Here is a 15,805-nt window from a genome sequence, read left to right on the forward strand (position 1 = left end):
CCAAAAGCCAGCAAGCTTATGAGAACTCTTAGATATTTTTCCTCTTTTCACATTACTTTCTCCTTCTTGCCAACAATTTTCTCTTTTTCGACTGTTTTTTTTTTCTTTTTGGTAGCAGGGATCGAACTCAAGACCTTGTGCTTATGAGGCAGGCAGCGGAACCACTGAGCTAAATCCCCGACCCTTCCACTGCTTTTTCAAAATGCTATCCCAAATAAGTAACATAAAACTATTATTGCCCTTGTTTCTTAATCAATATCAAGGTATTTTTCTGCATAGTACTTTCCCTGCCATATCACATTACTCAATAAACAGGCACATAATTAAGTGATCTGTTTCATGTTTCTTTATTTCTAGATATATTAAAATGTATCTGCATAAAAAATAAAATAAAATGTATCTGCATGTGAGTTCTTATGCACTATGGCATTTTAAATGTCACTTTGGAACATATTGTAGCCAGTTTTCAACAGAAATGGAAAAACCAAAAAAAGGTAACCTATAACATCTTTCCTTAAATGAATGACTCATTTATCTCTATTTTACTGTTATTTAAGAACAATAATTTTTAAGGTTTTGCAGTAAAATTGAAAATAGATTCACAGTAAAACGTCATGAGTCTGCATAGCCAAAGTAAAGATGCTTGCTTTATTGAAAATTAAGTGTTAATTATTTAATAACTTAAAAATATTTAATATTTTTAAATTAAATTATATAATCAGTTATTAACATGAAATAAAATATTGACCATTCTCTAGGGCACATATACTAAAAACTAAAGATAGAGGCATATAAAAAGGTAAGTATTTCAAGTAATCTCAGTACATTTTAATTGAGTTTTCATCACACGATGAAAGTAAGATGTTGGGAGAGAATGTTTTTCATCCCCACTTGTTGCATGACTTGTACTATTGCTGAATTTGGCAGAGGAATGAGGAATGTTTCAGTCAGTACCCTATGTCTCTAGGACCTTATGTGCTCAAAAATTGTGCTTTCAAGCACTTGTGGTAATGTAAGCATAAGGAGACTCATTTTAAGAAATGTATTATTAGTTCATACTAGCATATAAAAGAGAAGGTTTTTTATAGGGCTTCCCTCAGACTTAAACATGATAAATTAATCATTTCTCTATTCTGAAAATTAAGGTACATGGTGTAGGAGATGCTGTTGGTGACCCGTGCACACCTCTTCAGCACTCATCTGACCCTCATGTTTGGGGAAAGGTTTTTCTATACGTGTAAGCACATCACAGGCATTCGCAGCTGTTTGTCACTTTAGCTCCCATATTTTATTTCAAGTGTGAAGTTAGTTGGGAACCTGTTTGTATTTCTACTTTGTCTCCTTCACCTCTAAGTGTCTGGCTGCAGCGAAACTTTCTCTCCCTTCTCTTGTTTCACATTACAGGTGAAGCCCGGTGACTCACTTCATAAACACAACTACCTTTGCGCAGTGCTGCTGAAGTTGCAGCTTCTCGGTGACTTCCGAGTTCCTCTCCAGTGCCTGGGCCTTGACCGGCAATGGAACTCTTTGAGGAAGGTCCAGTGCCATTTAATAAGCCCCCTTTTTTTGTACCTGTTGTTAGAGTTAAACAAAAATTCGTGAATCTTAGTAAATATTTTCTTCAACCCATTCCCATAAGCTTTGCAATTTTTTTTACAAACTTCTTTAGAATTCTGACTTTCTAGGGGCACATTGTTCTGATGTTACCATTGAATATTCAAAAATTTATTTTTGCCCATTTCACAGATGCTTTGAGAGAAATGATATTTTCAGTTGGTCTTCAGGCATCGTACTAAAAATATTTTCATAGTAAAATTTTACATAATTTCACTCACAACCAATAAATATACAGTGATGTTTTTTTTTATTAGTACATGTTTGCAGAACCTAATGATTACATTTGTTGTGGAGAGTTGGGGCATGAACATAATAAATACATCTTTATTCTTTTTTTTTTTTCTTTGTCCCCTGTCTCTTCCCTCCGTGAACTTTCCAACTCTTGGTCCCTTTCCCATTTGCAAAAGCTCTAGTTACATTTTTTTCAATTTTTTCCATCTTTTTCCCTCCCTCCTCTTTTCCCTCCCTCCATCCTTTGTTTCTTTTTTAACATAAACAAACATATGAACACAGCAGATGGATCAGTCCTTTACCTCTTTGTACAGACATATTAATATATTGAAAATTTTATTTTTAAGGACCTCACATCTCCAATGAATCAAGGATTCTTTCATTTAATCAGTAGATTAAGAGATTTTTGTATTGACCCTCAGGAGGTTTGCTATCCTTAGTTTAAATAATTAGTATGAATAACATGTGGAAAAACATTATTTGCAGTGATCTAAAGGAATTTTCAGTTAATTATTGAAAAGTTAGTTAATATGAATGCATAAATACTTACAAATATAAATTGAACAATACTAATTCCTTGGAACTATTTTATCATTATACTTTTTTAGTGAGATTTGAACCCAGGTCCTTGCCTCAAGTACAGTACTCTGCCACTGAGTTACAATTCCAGCCTTCCTTGGAAATATATAAAAGTGCATGAGTTACATAAATATTCCTGAAGTACCTGATCCATCAAACATTCAATACAATCAAAATCCCTCAGAATACCAAGAAATACTTGGTAGGCATGAAGCTAGTACTATTCATTCAATTGATATGAAGTTGTTTTATTTTTTTTTTATCCTGCTAAAAGGACTTTGAAATATAGACAGGTAAAAGAATATTTATGCTCCAGAATTTCCAGGCAAAGGGCTGAAAGAGCTTAATGTTTTTTCTAAACATTAACATTCCAACATATTTTCAGAATAAGCCAAAAGCTCACTGCTTAATGTCAGAGTGTGTTAATGTGCATCCTGATGAGAGATGTGTTCCAAGGCAGGAACTAGAAAAAGTGAGCATCTTATGGAGAAAAAATGCATTCCTATGTGCTTGTGGGAATTAGCCCATCAACAATGGCTGAATGAAATAGGTTCAAAGCTTTTATTTTTTTACCATGGCAACCAAATGACCTCTTCTAGTCCCACTAGCTAGATAACAGGCCTGCATCTTTTTGCAGTGCCATAACCCAGGAGATTACAATGGTGGTCCATGCGTACAGAAGTACCAACTTTCAAAACAAAAAAGGCATTATGAAAAATAACTCACACTGGGAATTTAGGCAGTTAAATAAAGTAATGATTTTGAAATTAGACAATGAGTGTTTTCCAAAGAGGAAAATATTTGTTTTAATTTTATAACCCACATAATAGTAATATAATTTGTTAATATATTTTGACTGAAATTTTCCATATCAGATTCAAAATGTTAATTGGCCTTATGTAGCTTCCATATTAGTCACTGAAGGTTGCTTGTGTCTAATTGCTGCCACACTGTAATGAGGACATCTTTTATTTCTAATATTTGTATAGACATGAGCAAATTGTTCAATTGTGAAAACAGGATGCAGGATACACCTTGGTAATTGGTTAGGTCTGGTTGGTTGAGTTATTGAATTTCTTTAAATCATATATTCTTAGAAAGCTGTGTTGAAAAATAATTAGCTCTTAGAAAATACTGGAGATAAATATTTATTTATTAATATCAGAATTATTTATTAACTACCAATTTATTTGTCTGTTTCTAGGTACTTGGATTCCATCAGTAAACGAAATAGAAACATCCCCTCATGGATAAAAATTTATATTTTAGAAGAGTTAAATAAAATTAAAGATAAAATATAAATAACCAATCTAAAATATTAAAATATATAGATAAATGTATAATTAGAGTTGGGTAAGGGAAATCTGAAAAGTGTAGTCAAGGGTACAGAGTAGGAGTTGGACTTATAAATCAAATTATTGTCTGTCATTTTCTTTGCTGCTAAAGGAACTTCAGATCAAGTGAATCATTGGGAAAGCTATCCAAACTGATGCTCCTCAGAAGTAAAAGTTTCACATCTCAATATCATGGCAATTATAAAGATTTGGAGTTAATTAACCTTTACTCAGTTCCTACTATTTGCCAAGTTCTTGTATAAGAAATCATCGCTATTACCCGTTGATTAAATAATAACCATGTGAAGCAGCTATCTTTGTCCAGGACATATTGAAGCTCGGGAAGGTTAAATGAGTTTCTGAGGGACACAGTGGAAATTGATCTGAGGCTGGAAAGATAAGAGCACTGCAGAAAAGAAGTGGTCCTTTAGCAAGTTGACTTGACAGAATTTCTCTTAATTGGTTTAATAATTGCTATTATTTCTGTTTCTTCAGAATAAAACTTTGGAAATCAGTACAATATAAAAATTTAGTCTTATTTTATTCTTACTGATATTTTGTCTAAGTTATACTCCCTTTAAATTCACTGTCTGATAACAGGTGTTGTTTCCCAAATTAAATTTCTTCATTTGTATCAAAAATTAAATATTAACTACTCATGTAAGCAGACAGCCCTGCCCACTACTAGTGGGCTATGAGTAGCACCTGCTTCTTGCTTTCCATAATTCGGCTTTGTTGTTTTATATCAGGAGTCAGATTGAAGCTCTACGAGACTCAAACGGGTGTGTCAGATAGCAGACTGGGTGACTATAGTGCCTCCCTCAACGGCTGCCACAGAAACATAGACCCTGGTCTGTGAAGTGGCAAGACTCGGCTGAGCTACCTGCAGCTGAGGTCAGTGTGACCCCAATTAAAATCGTTTCCCCTGATTTAAGGCTTCCCACTGACCCGATGAATTGCATGCTAATTGCACCCAGTCCCAGTATCTATTTGTTCTGTCCAAGCAAGATAAGCAGTGCTTACTGCCTCACAGCTCTGCCTGGCACCATCATGCCAGGTGTTCAGCAGTATTTCACTAGATGTGTTCAAAGCATACCCGGCTCCCTATTCCTTCCAACAACTATATTCAATAAATATTGGATGTGCTTGGGGGCCTTTGTCTCTGCTGCCATCAGCAGCACTGTCTTGCTTCAAGACTCAGCTTCACTCTAAGTCTAGTTTCCTGTGTTTATTCCCTTGCCTTGTGCTATGGTAGCTCACAGGAGGTCAGGACCCAAGGCAGAGGTTCTGGCAACATCCCCTTCCCATTTCCCTGTATACTCAGAGTTCATTCATTATTGGAATAGAATATTGGCTCAGAGGGAATTTATAATAATATATCCAGATGAGCAGGGCATGGTGGCACATGCCTGTAATCCCAGCACTCAGGAGGCTGAGGCAGGAGGATCACCATGAGTTCAAGGACAGCCTGGGCAACATAGTGAGTTCAGGGCCAACCTGAACTAGAAAGGGAGAGAAAAAAAAAACCCAAAACTAATAAAAATATATCTACATAATGTGAAAATGCTACATATTAAAAAGCTAATTTGTTGTATATTTATAGGGATCTGTAATGCTTAGGTAGATTTTGCAATAATTCTGTTTCTATATCACAGTTTAAAACAAAGTAGAATATAAAGTGCTTGGAAATCCCCTCAGCTAGTTCATCAAGTTCATCAGGCATATTTAATCTTCTATATAACTATAGACAAGATATTTGTTAAACTCTTTCCCACCCAATAACAAAAGCGATTCCTGTTATTAAATACCAGGTGACATCTTTATTTACTATAGTGAGTAATTTCATGTGCCAGTTTGATGGTGTAGAGGAATGGACAGATAGCTGGAAAAATATTATTCTTGAGTGTCTGCATTATGGTTAATATTGATTGTCAACTCCACTAGATTGAGTGATGACTAGGAGACTGGTAAAGCACACTTCTGGGAGGATTGGTGGGCATTTTTCCTGAGATTATTGACATCCAGGCCAGAACACTGAGGCAGGAGAACTCACCCTGATTGTGGGCAGCACCATCCAATAGGCTTGCAGCCTAGATGGACTAAAAATGTAAGGAGTACAAAGTTGGTCTTCTCTTGCAAGCTCAATTGTGCTCAAGTGGATGAGTCTTTTGATGTAGCTATCACCCACAGAATTCCACTTCTTCAGCCATGCAACATGGACTCTCACCAGTGACTCTCCAAGGAGCTCCTAGGCCTTTACCCTCGGGTTGATACTGGGTCCTTAATCCTTCTTATTCTGAGGCTTCCAGCTTCTTGGGCTGAGAAGCTACTGGATCCTCTAACTCCTTAGCATGCAGATGGCCATTGTGAACTATTGAGCCTCAATAGGCATAAAAATAGAAAAAAATATAGAAATATATTTTTCTCTAGAGAACTCTAGCCAATACGGTTTGTGAGGATAAATTTGTATGAGATTCACATTTTAATCAATAGAATAAGTAAAGTTTTTCCTCCTGGGACAGTTAACTGATTGTCAACTTGATTGGGGATTAGCAAAGCCCATATGTAGGTGAGTCATGGATGAACCACCTTGGATTATATATCTGATCCCTGGCCCTTTTCTCTTGCCACCCTTTGCAATCCTGTTTTGCTTCTAGGTCACTGTAAATCAAGCAGTTTTGCTCACTCACAGCCTCCCACCATGAAGTTTCTGCCCTGAAGCAGCTCACCATGGACTGAAAACCCTGAAATAATGACCCAAATTAAATTTCTCCTCCTTTAAATTGTGTCAGGTATTTTGTAGAAGCCATGGAAAAACTAAAATACACCTCCCTACTGTGGATTGGCATCATCAAATCCATTCAAAGCCAAAATAGAACAAAAACTCAAAGGAAGAATAGATTTTTTTTTTTTGATCTAGGACATCTTCTGTCTTCAAACTTCCATCACTCTTGGTTCTTAGACCTTCAGACTTGGACCAAGATTTATACGGTTTGATATTTTTCCATTTTAAGTCATTTTCTTACTTCATATTTTGAAATCATTCTCAAAAAACTTACTCCTGTCATTTATTGTTCAAGATGATTTAGGTTTCCTCATAGATTGTCCTCAAAATCCTTCTAACCGCATCTGTATTATTTATATCTGTTAGGTAGCCATTATCTTCCAGTCACCTACTGCTACATATTCAGTTACCCAGCAATGTTGGAGCCTAAACAAAAAAAACTTATTATCTTACAATTTCTGTAGGTTAGGAACCTCAGTCTGGCCTTTTGGGGAAGACTTCTGAGTTGGATTCTGTTATATGATCACAATGAAGGCCCTGGATGGGGCTGTGAGTATTTTAGGACTGCACTGAGAACCTCAATTTATGCTTATTTACAAGCTTTGAGTATGAACGAACTACTGAGCAGGCATCAGTTCCTTCCAACATAGGCTTCTCTTTAAACAGCTTAGGACATGTATCAGGCTTCACTGACACAAACAAGTGAGAGAAATACAGAGCATGAACATGACTATTTTGTAACCTAGTCTTAGAAGTCACAACCTACCTTTTGTCATCATCTGTTAGAAAAAAAAATCTGTAGGCACAGCCTATTTTCTAAGCAAAGGAATTACATAAAGATTGCATACCAAGAGTTGAAGATGACTGGGAATGATCGCAGAGACTGCCTGGCACAAATGATTCCTGAGTTACAGCTTTTATAGTATACCTACAAATAAGTTTGACACAAAAAGAAAGCAAAATAAATTCATTAATAATATATCTGTGGAGCAAGGGAGAAGTCCTTTAGAAAGTTGCATAGGAGGGTGGCATATTGTAAGCAAATTAAGAAATGTTGTACTCTGGAGTAGAATTTACCAAGCATGGTAGCCAGCTGATGCCTTCCAGGAGAATTTGTTCTCTGGTTTTAGTTTTTTAGTATTTTTCCCTCTCTCTCTCTCTGATACAGTTAATTTCATATACCAATTTAACAGAAGTAAAGGATGATGAGCGATAGGAATGATGGTGCATGTCTGTAATCTCAGCAGTACTGAGGATACCAAGTTCAAACCTAGCTTAGACAACTTAGCCAGATATTATTTCAAAACTAAAAAAAAAAAAATGCTAGAGATATAGCTCAGTGTGAACTTCCTGGGTTCAATTCCCAGTACTGTGGCTACACAGGAAGGATGATGAGGCAGCTTGCTAAGTATTTTTTCTGGTTGTGAATTTGAGGGTGTTTCCAGATGATACTGATTTTTGTATATGTGCTGTCAAAGTGAGCACAATATTGATTTTTGAATAAGCAGCCTGAGTAAGGTCTGTCTTCACTCAATTTTGAACAAGCACTGTCTTATAGGCTGAAGGCCTGAACAGAAAAAAGAAATAAAGGGAATAAAAACCAACTTAGTCGTTCTCTCCCTTTTGGATCTAGGACCCCATTCTTCTACCCTTTTGAAGCCCAGAAGTCTAGGTTTTCTGCCTTTTATACACCAAGATTTGTACCAGAAACTACATTACTTCTGAAACCTTCAATCGTGAACTGAACCACACTAACAAATTGTTGTTTCTCCAACTTCCAGACAGCACATTTTGGGACTTTTTAGGCTCCATAATCATGTTAACTAATTCCCCTAACAAAACCTGCTTCATCTTCCTCATATACAGGTCTATATATCTCTCTATTAATTATTAGTTCTGCTCTTTTGAAGAACTAATATACTGCATAAACTACCTGAACATGCACATGTATTCCATGAATTGAACTTTTTCCAATATATTTTAAGATACAGAAAAAGAATGACTGAAAATTCACCATGCACCTGGGAGCATAACTTGAAAACTAATGACCACTAGGGTGTGTTAACAACTGAATTAGTGACATTCTCTGAAGTCAAACTATGGATTATTTTTAATGCTAAATTTAGAAAAAGTGATAAGAAATAAAGATAAAATGTTAGTGGAAATTTTTTACCTCTGGAATATAACTCTAAAACACCAAAGTATTTAATGTCATGTACTAAGAATGTGCTTTTAATCTTTCACATAAAACATAAGCTCTATATAATTATTTCTGACATACAGAATACAATGTATTTTAATGTGATCATCACAATAGAAAATGGATATGAAGACTGCTATTTTGATGATGACAAAATTGAGGTTCAGATTAACTAAGACCTTCACACAAGGTTAGGAGAGTGGAGACAGAGGGTTATAGTATCCTTCCTTTGGGATTTTACCTGCCTGCTTCATGACAATTTTTGGAAAAGCTTCCATTCTCCTACCATGTGATTTCCAGTGTTCCTTCTTTTCCTCATGGGAGGATCAATTTTTTGGAGCAGAGAGTGAGCCCTTCAGTAGACATGAAATCTCCTGGCACTTTGGTCTTGGGCTTCCCAGGGCAGCAACTATAAGAAATAAATTGATATTGTTCACAGATTACCCAATCTGAGGGATTCTATTATGGCAGGTCGAGTGCACTCTCTCTCTCTCTCTCTCTCTCATTTTTATTACAAATTTCCATTGTAAGTGATATTGTGCCTATCAATGTATTTTTATTTCAGATGTTAACATTTAGCTATATATTTTCAGTTTCCCTATATCTACTGAAATTCTTCTGAACCATTTTTATAATATCATATACATATAATATCATGCATATATATAATAGCATAATTGTTGGAAAGTGACACATCTATACATTTTTTTCTAGAAAGTTTAATGTGGTATATGGCATGTGTATGTTTATGGGAGAAAAGAGAAATTATTTTCATTTTTTGTTGTTGTTTATTTGGTTTTTACCCCTGAAGGCACATTCATTCACCTGAATTGGGGTTTCAAATTTAATTCCACAGAGTTCCCTTGCAGTTATATCAACTCCCAATCACTGAGAAGAGATTTTTTTAAAATGTACTAGCACTTATGCTGGAAAAAAGTTACATGCATTTTTTTCTCACCAGTTCATTCTTTTTAATTGTGCTTTCTTGAAAGTTGTCTTGGAATGATAAAGGCTATTAGACCAAGAATTTTGCTGGTCATTGTAAGGACTGTGTAAGCTAATACCAGCACTATGGAAATCAGTGGGAAGACTGACAAATCTAAGACTAGAATTTCCAGTGTCCCAGCTATCCCCCTGCTAGGTATTTTTCTAAGAGAGTTAAAATTATTGTATTACAGGAATACACACATACTCATGTACATAGTAGCACAGTTTGCATAACTAGATCTTGGAAACAACCTATACTTCTATAAAGAGATAAATGGATAAGGAAATATGGTTTATACACAATGGTGTACTACTCTCAGAAAGAAAGATAAGCAAGGCATTTTTAGGTAAATGGTCACAACTTGGGAACATGATGTTAAGTGAAATAAGTCAGTCACACAAGTTTAAATATTGCACTATATATATATATGATATATGAAACATACAGAGAAAAATAGAGAGCAAAATAGAAGATAGATATATAGGAAGATGAGGGAAGTTCAAATAATTCCTTAATTCATCTATTTTGCTCTTTTAAAAATAATTTAATAGATGCACACATTTTTTCATTTATACCATTTTCTCTTGGTTTATTGAAATGAAAGTTTTGCACTATTGTCTGTTTCTTCTGTGTAAGAGAGAATCTTCTTGTCTCTGAATGACTCCTTTGAAGATAATTATACACTGTCTATTAATTATTGGTTTTCTATTGTGATTTTGTCATGAAGTTTTTTACTTTTTCATAAAAAAGTACATTTCTAAATCAAGATACATTTACAATTAGTTTGAGAATATTTGCACTAGCTACATTTTGCCACTAGCAGCAAGGCCTCAATCTGAGCCCTGCAACCCTGTAAAGTCCTCACAGAGATGGGGAGATGCCCAGGTGGCCCACCTGACCTTCAGGACACAGTGTATAGAGGCCACGGGTGGGTGAGATCAAACTTGAAAAGAGGGCTGAACATGAACCTGAGGTTGCTGCCAGGTCTTTCTGTCCAGACCTAGGCACATGCCTGTTACCATGGCCATGAGATCAGCCCACTTAGAAGAAGTAGCTTCCGCTGTCCACGTCTGCTTCAGGACAGGAGAGCACACAGGGACACCCTCGGGATCTCAGGACACAAGCACCAGAGGGCTTCAGGAATCGGGGCAGGGAGAGTGGATGGGGGAATGGGGATAAAGTGGCAGTTGGTGGGATGGAGGTGGGGGGCAGGAATGGAGTGGGGTGGGGTGGGGCCATCAGGGGTGAGGGCAGAGGAGCCACACTAGGGAAATGCTAGTATTTTCAATTGTAAAAATAAGTTCTTTAGATAGATTTTTCTAAACAAAATCCCCCACTTAAAAATACAATCCACTGGTATTTAGTCCACGATGGGATCTGTAGCATTTTTGTCATCCCAGGGGGAAGTCCTTGCAACTCCTTAGCAGTCCCCACCACTACCCTCTCTGCATTTGCCTATCTGCACCTTGCCTGAGCATGGAGTCATTCAATGACCAACCTGTTGGGTGTGGAGTCTTTCACTCAGCAGACTCTTGTCAAGCTTTAACCACACAGCAGACTGTGAGAGTACTTCACAGCTTCTTATGACTGCATTCTATCATGTTCTATGGGCAGAATGTGTTTCTTTCCCACTTGTCCATTAAATGGTAGACAATTGGATGGTTTTCTCTAGCAAATGTATGTGGCATTTCCTGTGAGCCTCTCTGTGTCCTGTAGCACCAGGTTAAATTTTACCCCATTCCTACATTGGTCAATAGAGCTAGCAATTGGGGAGCTGGGACTTTAACTTCAACTTTCTGACTTTGAAAACCATAGATTCCTGTGAGAGAAGAATCAGAAAGATATGAAAAAGTATTTCATGAAAAGGCACCATTCTCCCCCTGACAACTTCCCAGCTATAGTCTTCCCTACTCTCTTAGGCATATCTATATCGACCACTTGGTCCATCCTTCCAGAGGAATCATGGACTCATAGCACCATGTGTACCTATCACAACTGATGGAATACTCTGTCCCACTCACGTGAAATTCCTCTTCCTTTATATTTTGTTAAATCCCAATGTGCATTTGAGTTAGTTTTTCAGAAATATTTAGGGGTGTTTCATATGTGCTGTTTCTCTGGAATCCTTTTCATCAACTTCTAGAACCATCCCTGAGATCCATCTAGGCACCCTGAAAGCTGACCACCAAGGAAAAGGATTCAACCTGTAGATTTCCTCACCCAAAGCCAGCTTCACACAGTCTCCACGGGTTAGGACTCAAGCCTGACTCACGTTATTGCAGTCACAATAGAAGGTAGTGAGGAGCTCGCTGACCAGAGGATCAAAAGCGTAGGCAGTGCGCATCAAGCTGGGATGGCTTCAGATGCCTTCCCTCATGCTGGGGCACGGTGTCACTCACCACAGGGCCTTTCTCACAGACTTTCTTGAATTTCCTGCAGAAATCCATCAGGCAAAGTTAGTTGCCAATGCTTCAAAATGAACAACCATGAAGAGAAAAACATGCAATCTGTCTTCCATCTACGGCATTCCTAAAAATAGTATGTGTGGGGGGAAGGAGAAAATATATTTCAGTTTTTTTCTCCAGGTCATAGAATGAATGATATTTTCTGGATTGTTTTGCCACCTGAAAATACTGAATTATCTGTTGTGTAGGTGAGGCCGGACTGTGTTGAATTCTTCCCTATAGAAAATCAGAGAACATCGCGGGTATGTTGGGTCCAGCATCCTCATTTCCCCTGTGCCCAGGTTTCATCTTCTTTCCTTCCTAACTATCCTTCTCTCTGTTTTGCCTGTCCTTATGCCCACGCATGGTGGAGAAAGACACATGTCCTTATGACATGAAAATATGAGAGTCCTCAGATTCTGTGCTAGCTGTCTGCGTCCTGGGGAAGAGGCTGTAGTACCTGTCACACAGGCTTCACTTACCAAAGAAGACACAAAGCATCCTCAATGCCTATCATGTGTGGAAGAGCCAGATAGCAAGGAGTCAGAGGCAGCAAATTAAGGGTGGAAGAACCGTGACCAAGATGCACAGCAGGGCAGGTTTGTAGTCAGCTCTCTCCACTACCTCTCTGAAGACTGGTGGTCCTGGTCAGAGTCTGGCTGTCAGAGCATGAAGGCACTAATGGGAGGGAGAAAGAAGGGAAGGAAAGAGGCAGAAAAAGGAATTAAAGTGTGTAATGTACATGTACCAAATTGACACAGAGAATGTAAACATTGTGTATTGCTAACATAAACAAATAAATGAATGATGAATGAGTGAATGAATGAATGAATGAAAAAGGAGACCCTGGCTTTGGGAATGGACAGGAAATAGCATCTCTAGGTATAGGAATTTGAAATCAAATTGAGGCTTGTCCAAGAAACAAGCCTTGCAGTGAAGGTACTCGGGAGAAGGAGAGCAGGAAGGATATACACGTCCTCCTGGTGTGGCCAAGCCCAGCTCAAGGAACACGAGCTAAGAGAGAAGCGCCTGGGACCACAGCATTCCCTACTAGGTGCACTCAAAGGACTTCACCCATCTCTTCAACCAGGTTACTCAAAGAGCTCTCATGTCCTTTCCTTGGGTCCTTGAAAGCTGCAGTAAGTTCACTAATCACATGGACCCCGATGGCTTCAGAATAACTGTCATTACTCTGTTGGAGGTCTCTTTCTCTCTTCCTCATGGAAGAGAAAATTATATTATTATATAAATATAAATTATAAATTATGATACAATTTATATTTATAAATCATATTATAAATTATATTATTATATTCTACATATAATACATACTTATGGGTAGGATATTACCTACTGTCATGAGTAGTATTACATACACAATATAAATGACTTTACTCCAGACAATTTCAAAGATGCTTGGAGGTGCTCTCTACAACAGAAGGTGTGTAAGTGGGAGACTCATGTCTGTCTCATGGGAAGTCACCACCCCAGAGCTCACTCAATCTTTTAGGTGCTGTTCTAAGTCACCTGCATTCTCTCCATCCAATCACGTCTTCTGGTTGGGAATCTGACCTCCCTATTGGCTACCTCAGCTCTTTCAACTGCCCCCTATGTGACGTCATCCAACTGCCAACTTACCATTGGCTGGGGAAATGTTTTGAATTTCTGTGTAGTAGTCTGAAGGGACCTCTGGGTCATAGTTAAGTGGACGTGGATGGTGTGACCAGTGCTCTTCCCACTGAATACTTGTTCACTTTGGCTTCAGCCACCCAGATATCCATCCTTCATTACCCTCTCATCCTTTGTATCTCCGATCGCTGTTACTGCTTCTCTGACCATGTCAGGTAAGGACAGTTAAGTTCAGAGGGCTTCGACATTACACATTTCCTCCTCTCCCAAATCAGTTTGCTAGTGGGGACCAAATACTCGGGAGACTGGAGGAAGGACTTGAACTGGAAATCTACAGACTTAATTTCATTTATGGCTTAAATCTTTAGTAAGGATAGGACTTTGGGTAGGTGATTTACTCTTTTTTTTTTTTTTTTTTTGGTACCGGGGGTCAGACTGGAGTCCTTGGGTTTGCACAACAGGTGGAGAAACCACTGAGCTAATTCCCAGCCCTGATTTACTCTTAAATAAAACTGTTTCCTCAAGTGCTCCCTGAGGATGACCAACTGCCTATGCTTTGTTCCCTTTCTATTCTAACAGAGTCTTAAAGGTTGTAGGTGGGAACAGAAACTCTAATCCAAGACATATTAAGTGTGTTTGTTTCAACAGAAATTGAGAAAGAAAAAAAAAACCTACCTGTGGTAGAATACTGCCACAATTTCATCACTGGCAGTCTCCCTACACTAGTATTTCCACTTTTACTGTGATGATATTCAAAATGAACTATTCTTATGTTCCAGAGATTACTGTCTGAACTGGGTGAAAACACAAACAGGGAGACACTAAGATCAAAGGGCTGGGCTATACCCAGGCTGATACTGGAGGAGAAGGACAGTTGGGAGGGTTTCTGTGAAGCATAGGCCAACAGAAAGTGCCTGGAATTGGAGGAAGAAGGAGGGGAAAACATGCAAAATTAAAGGGGAGAAAAATAACAAAAAGAAAAGAGATGGAGGGCATGGGGACATTCTCCAGAAAGGAAGGTGATAGTGTGTGGGCTAGAATCTTGGAGACCACCAAAGGCTTCGAGGGACCACGGAAAGAACAGAGTGCAATCTCTTAAGACACGGGCAGAACAAGGTGGGCTTGCCCAATGCTGCCTTTAATGGTGTAAGAAGGAAACTAAGGCTAGCTTAGGGTTTCCCTTGGAGAATGTACCTTATCAGAAATGTCATGATCCGATTGCTTTGTTCCTCTTGCTTATACCAACATAGATGCCACTTGATAATACTTTAATGTGAGCATTTCAGTTGTTTCACACACAGTTCTTCCTATATACATGCCAAAAGCTCATCATCCAGAGGGCCAGAGAAACAATTTTCAGCTTCTATTTCAGATTGATTTTTAAACTAAATAGATTTTTTTTTTTTGGTACCAGGGATTGAACTCAGGACCTTGTGCTTACAAGGTAGACACGGTGCCACTGAGCTAAATCCCTGTTCTTAAACTAAACAGATTTATTAAATGATGTTTCTTACCCCTTGAGTATCCAAAAACCCACTCCCTTTGCATGCTTGTGAGTTTCAGGTCAAGAGTGCTTGTCATCTTTATGAAAGTTTTCTTCCTAAAACAGAATGCATATTTGCTATCAGCATCTTCATTAATATTCATATTCATGAACAGTTTTTGACACCCAAGAAACCAATGAAATACCTGCTCACATATCAGAAAAAATGTCAAGCCCCATATCTCTCATTCCATACTTACAGAAAATAATTTTGTGAGCTCCTGTGAGATTTCCTCCATTTTAAAGAATTATTTTAGTTTCTGTTCTCCTGGCTATATGGGAGGCTGAGGCAGGAAGGCCATAAGTAAAAGCCCAGCCTGGGCAAATTAGTGAGACTCTATATCAACACAAAAAACCAAACAACAACAACAAAAAAAAAAAAAAAAAAGAAAGAAAAGAAAAAAACCAGTATCATTTTCTTTGTATTCTAGCAGTGATAGATTTGTTACCTTGTA

General features: G+C 37.8%; 1 long non-coding RNA gene across 4 annotated transcripts; it reads right to left on the reverse strand.

Annotated features, from left to right (window-relative positions):
* Window positions 1–1,384: 1,384 nt before the first annotated feature.
* LOC110347598 (uncharacterized) lies at window positions 1,385–15,409 on the reverse strand. 4 transcript variants are annotated; one of them, XR_015452968.1, is made up of 6 exons: window positions 15,322–15,409; window positions 12,661–12,856; window positions 12,007–12,167; window positions 9,033–9,155; window positions 7,395–7,474; window positions 1,385–1,572 (listed from the first exon to the last, which is right to left on the reverse strand). It is a non-coding gene; the product is annotated as an uncharacterized LOC110347598 (long non-coding RNA). The 4 variants fall into 4 exon arrangements; XR_015452969.1 differs by lacking the exon at window positions 15,322–15,409 and adding an exon at window positions 13,555–14,201; XR_015452967.1 differs by lacking the exon at window positions 15,322–15,409 and adding an exon at window positions 13,529–14,201.
* Window positions 15,410–15,805: the final 396 nt, after the last annotated feature.

The sequence above is a fragment of the Heterocephalus glaber genome, unplaced genomic scaffold, assembly GCF_053883595.1.
Source record: "Heterocephalus glaber isolate CG9 unplaced genomic scaffold, H.glaber_assembly_v1.0 deba00000122, whole genome shotgun sequence".
In the NCBI taxonomy this organism is placed as follows: Eukaryota; Metazoa; Chordata; class Mammalia; order Rodentia; family Bathyergidae; genus Heterocephalus; species Heterocephalus glaber.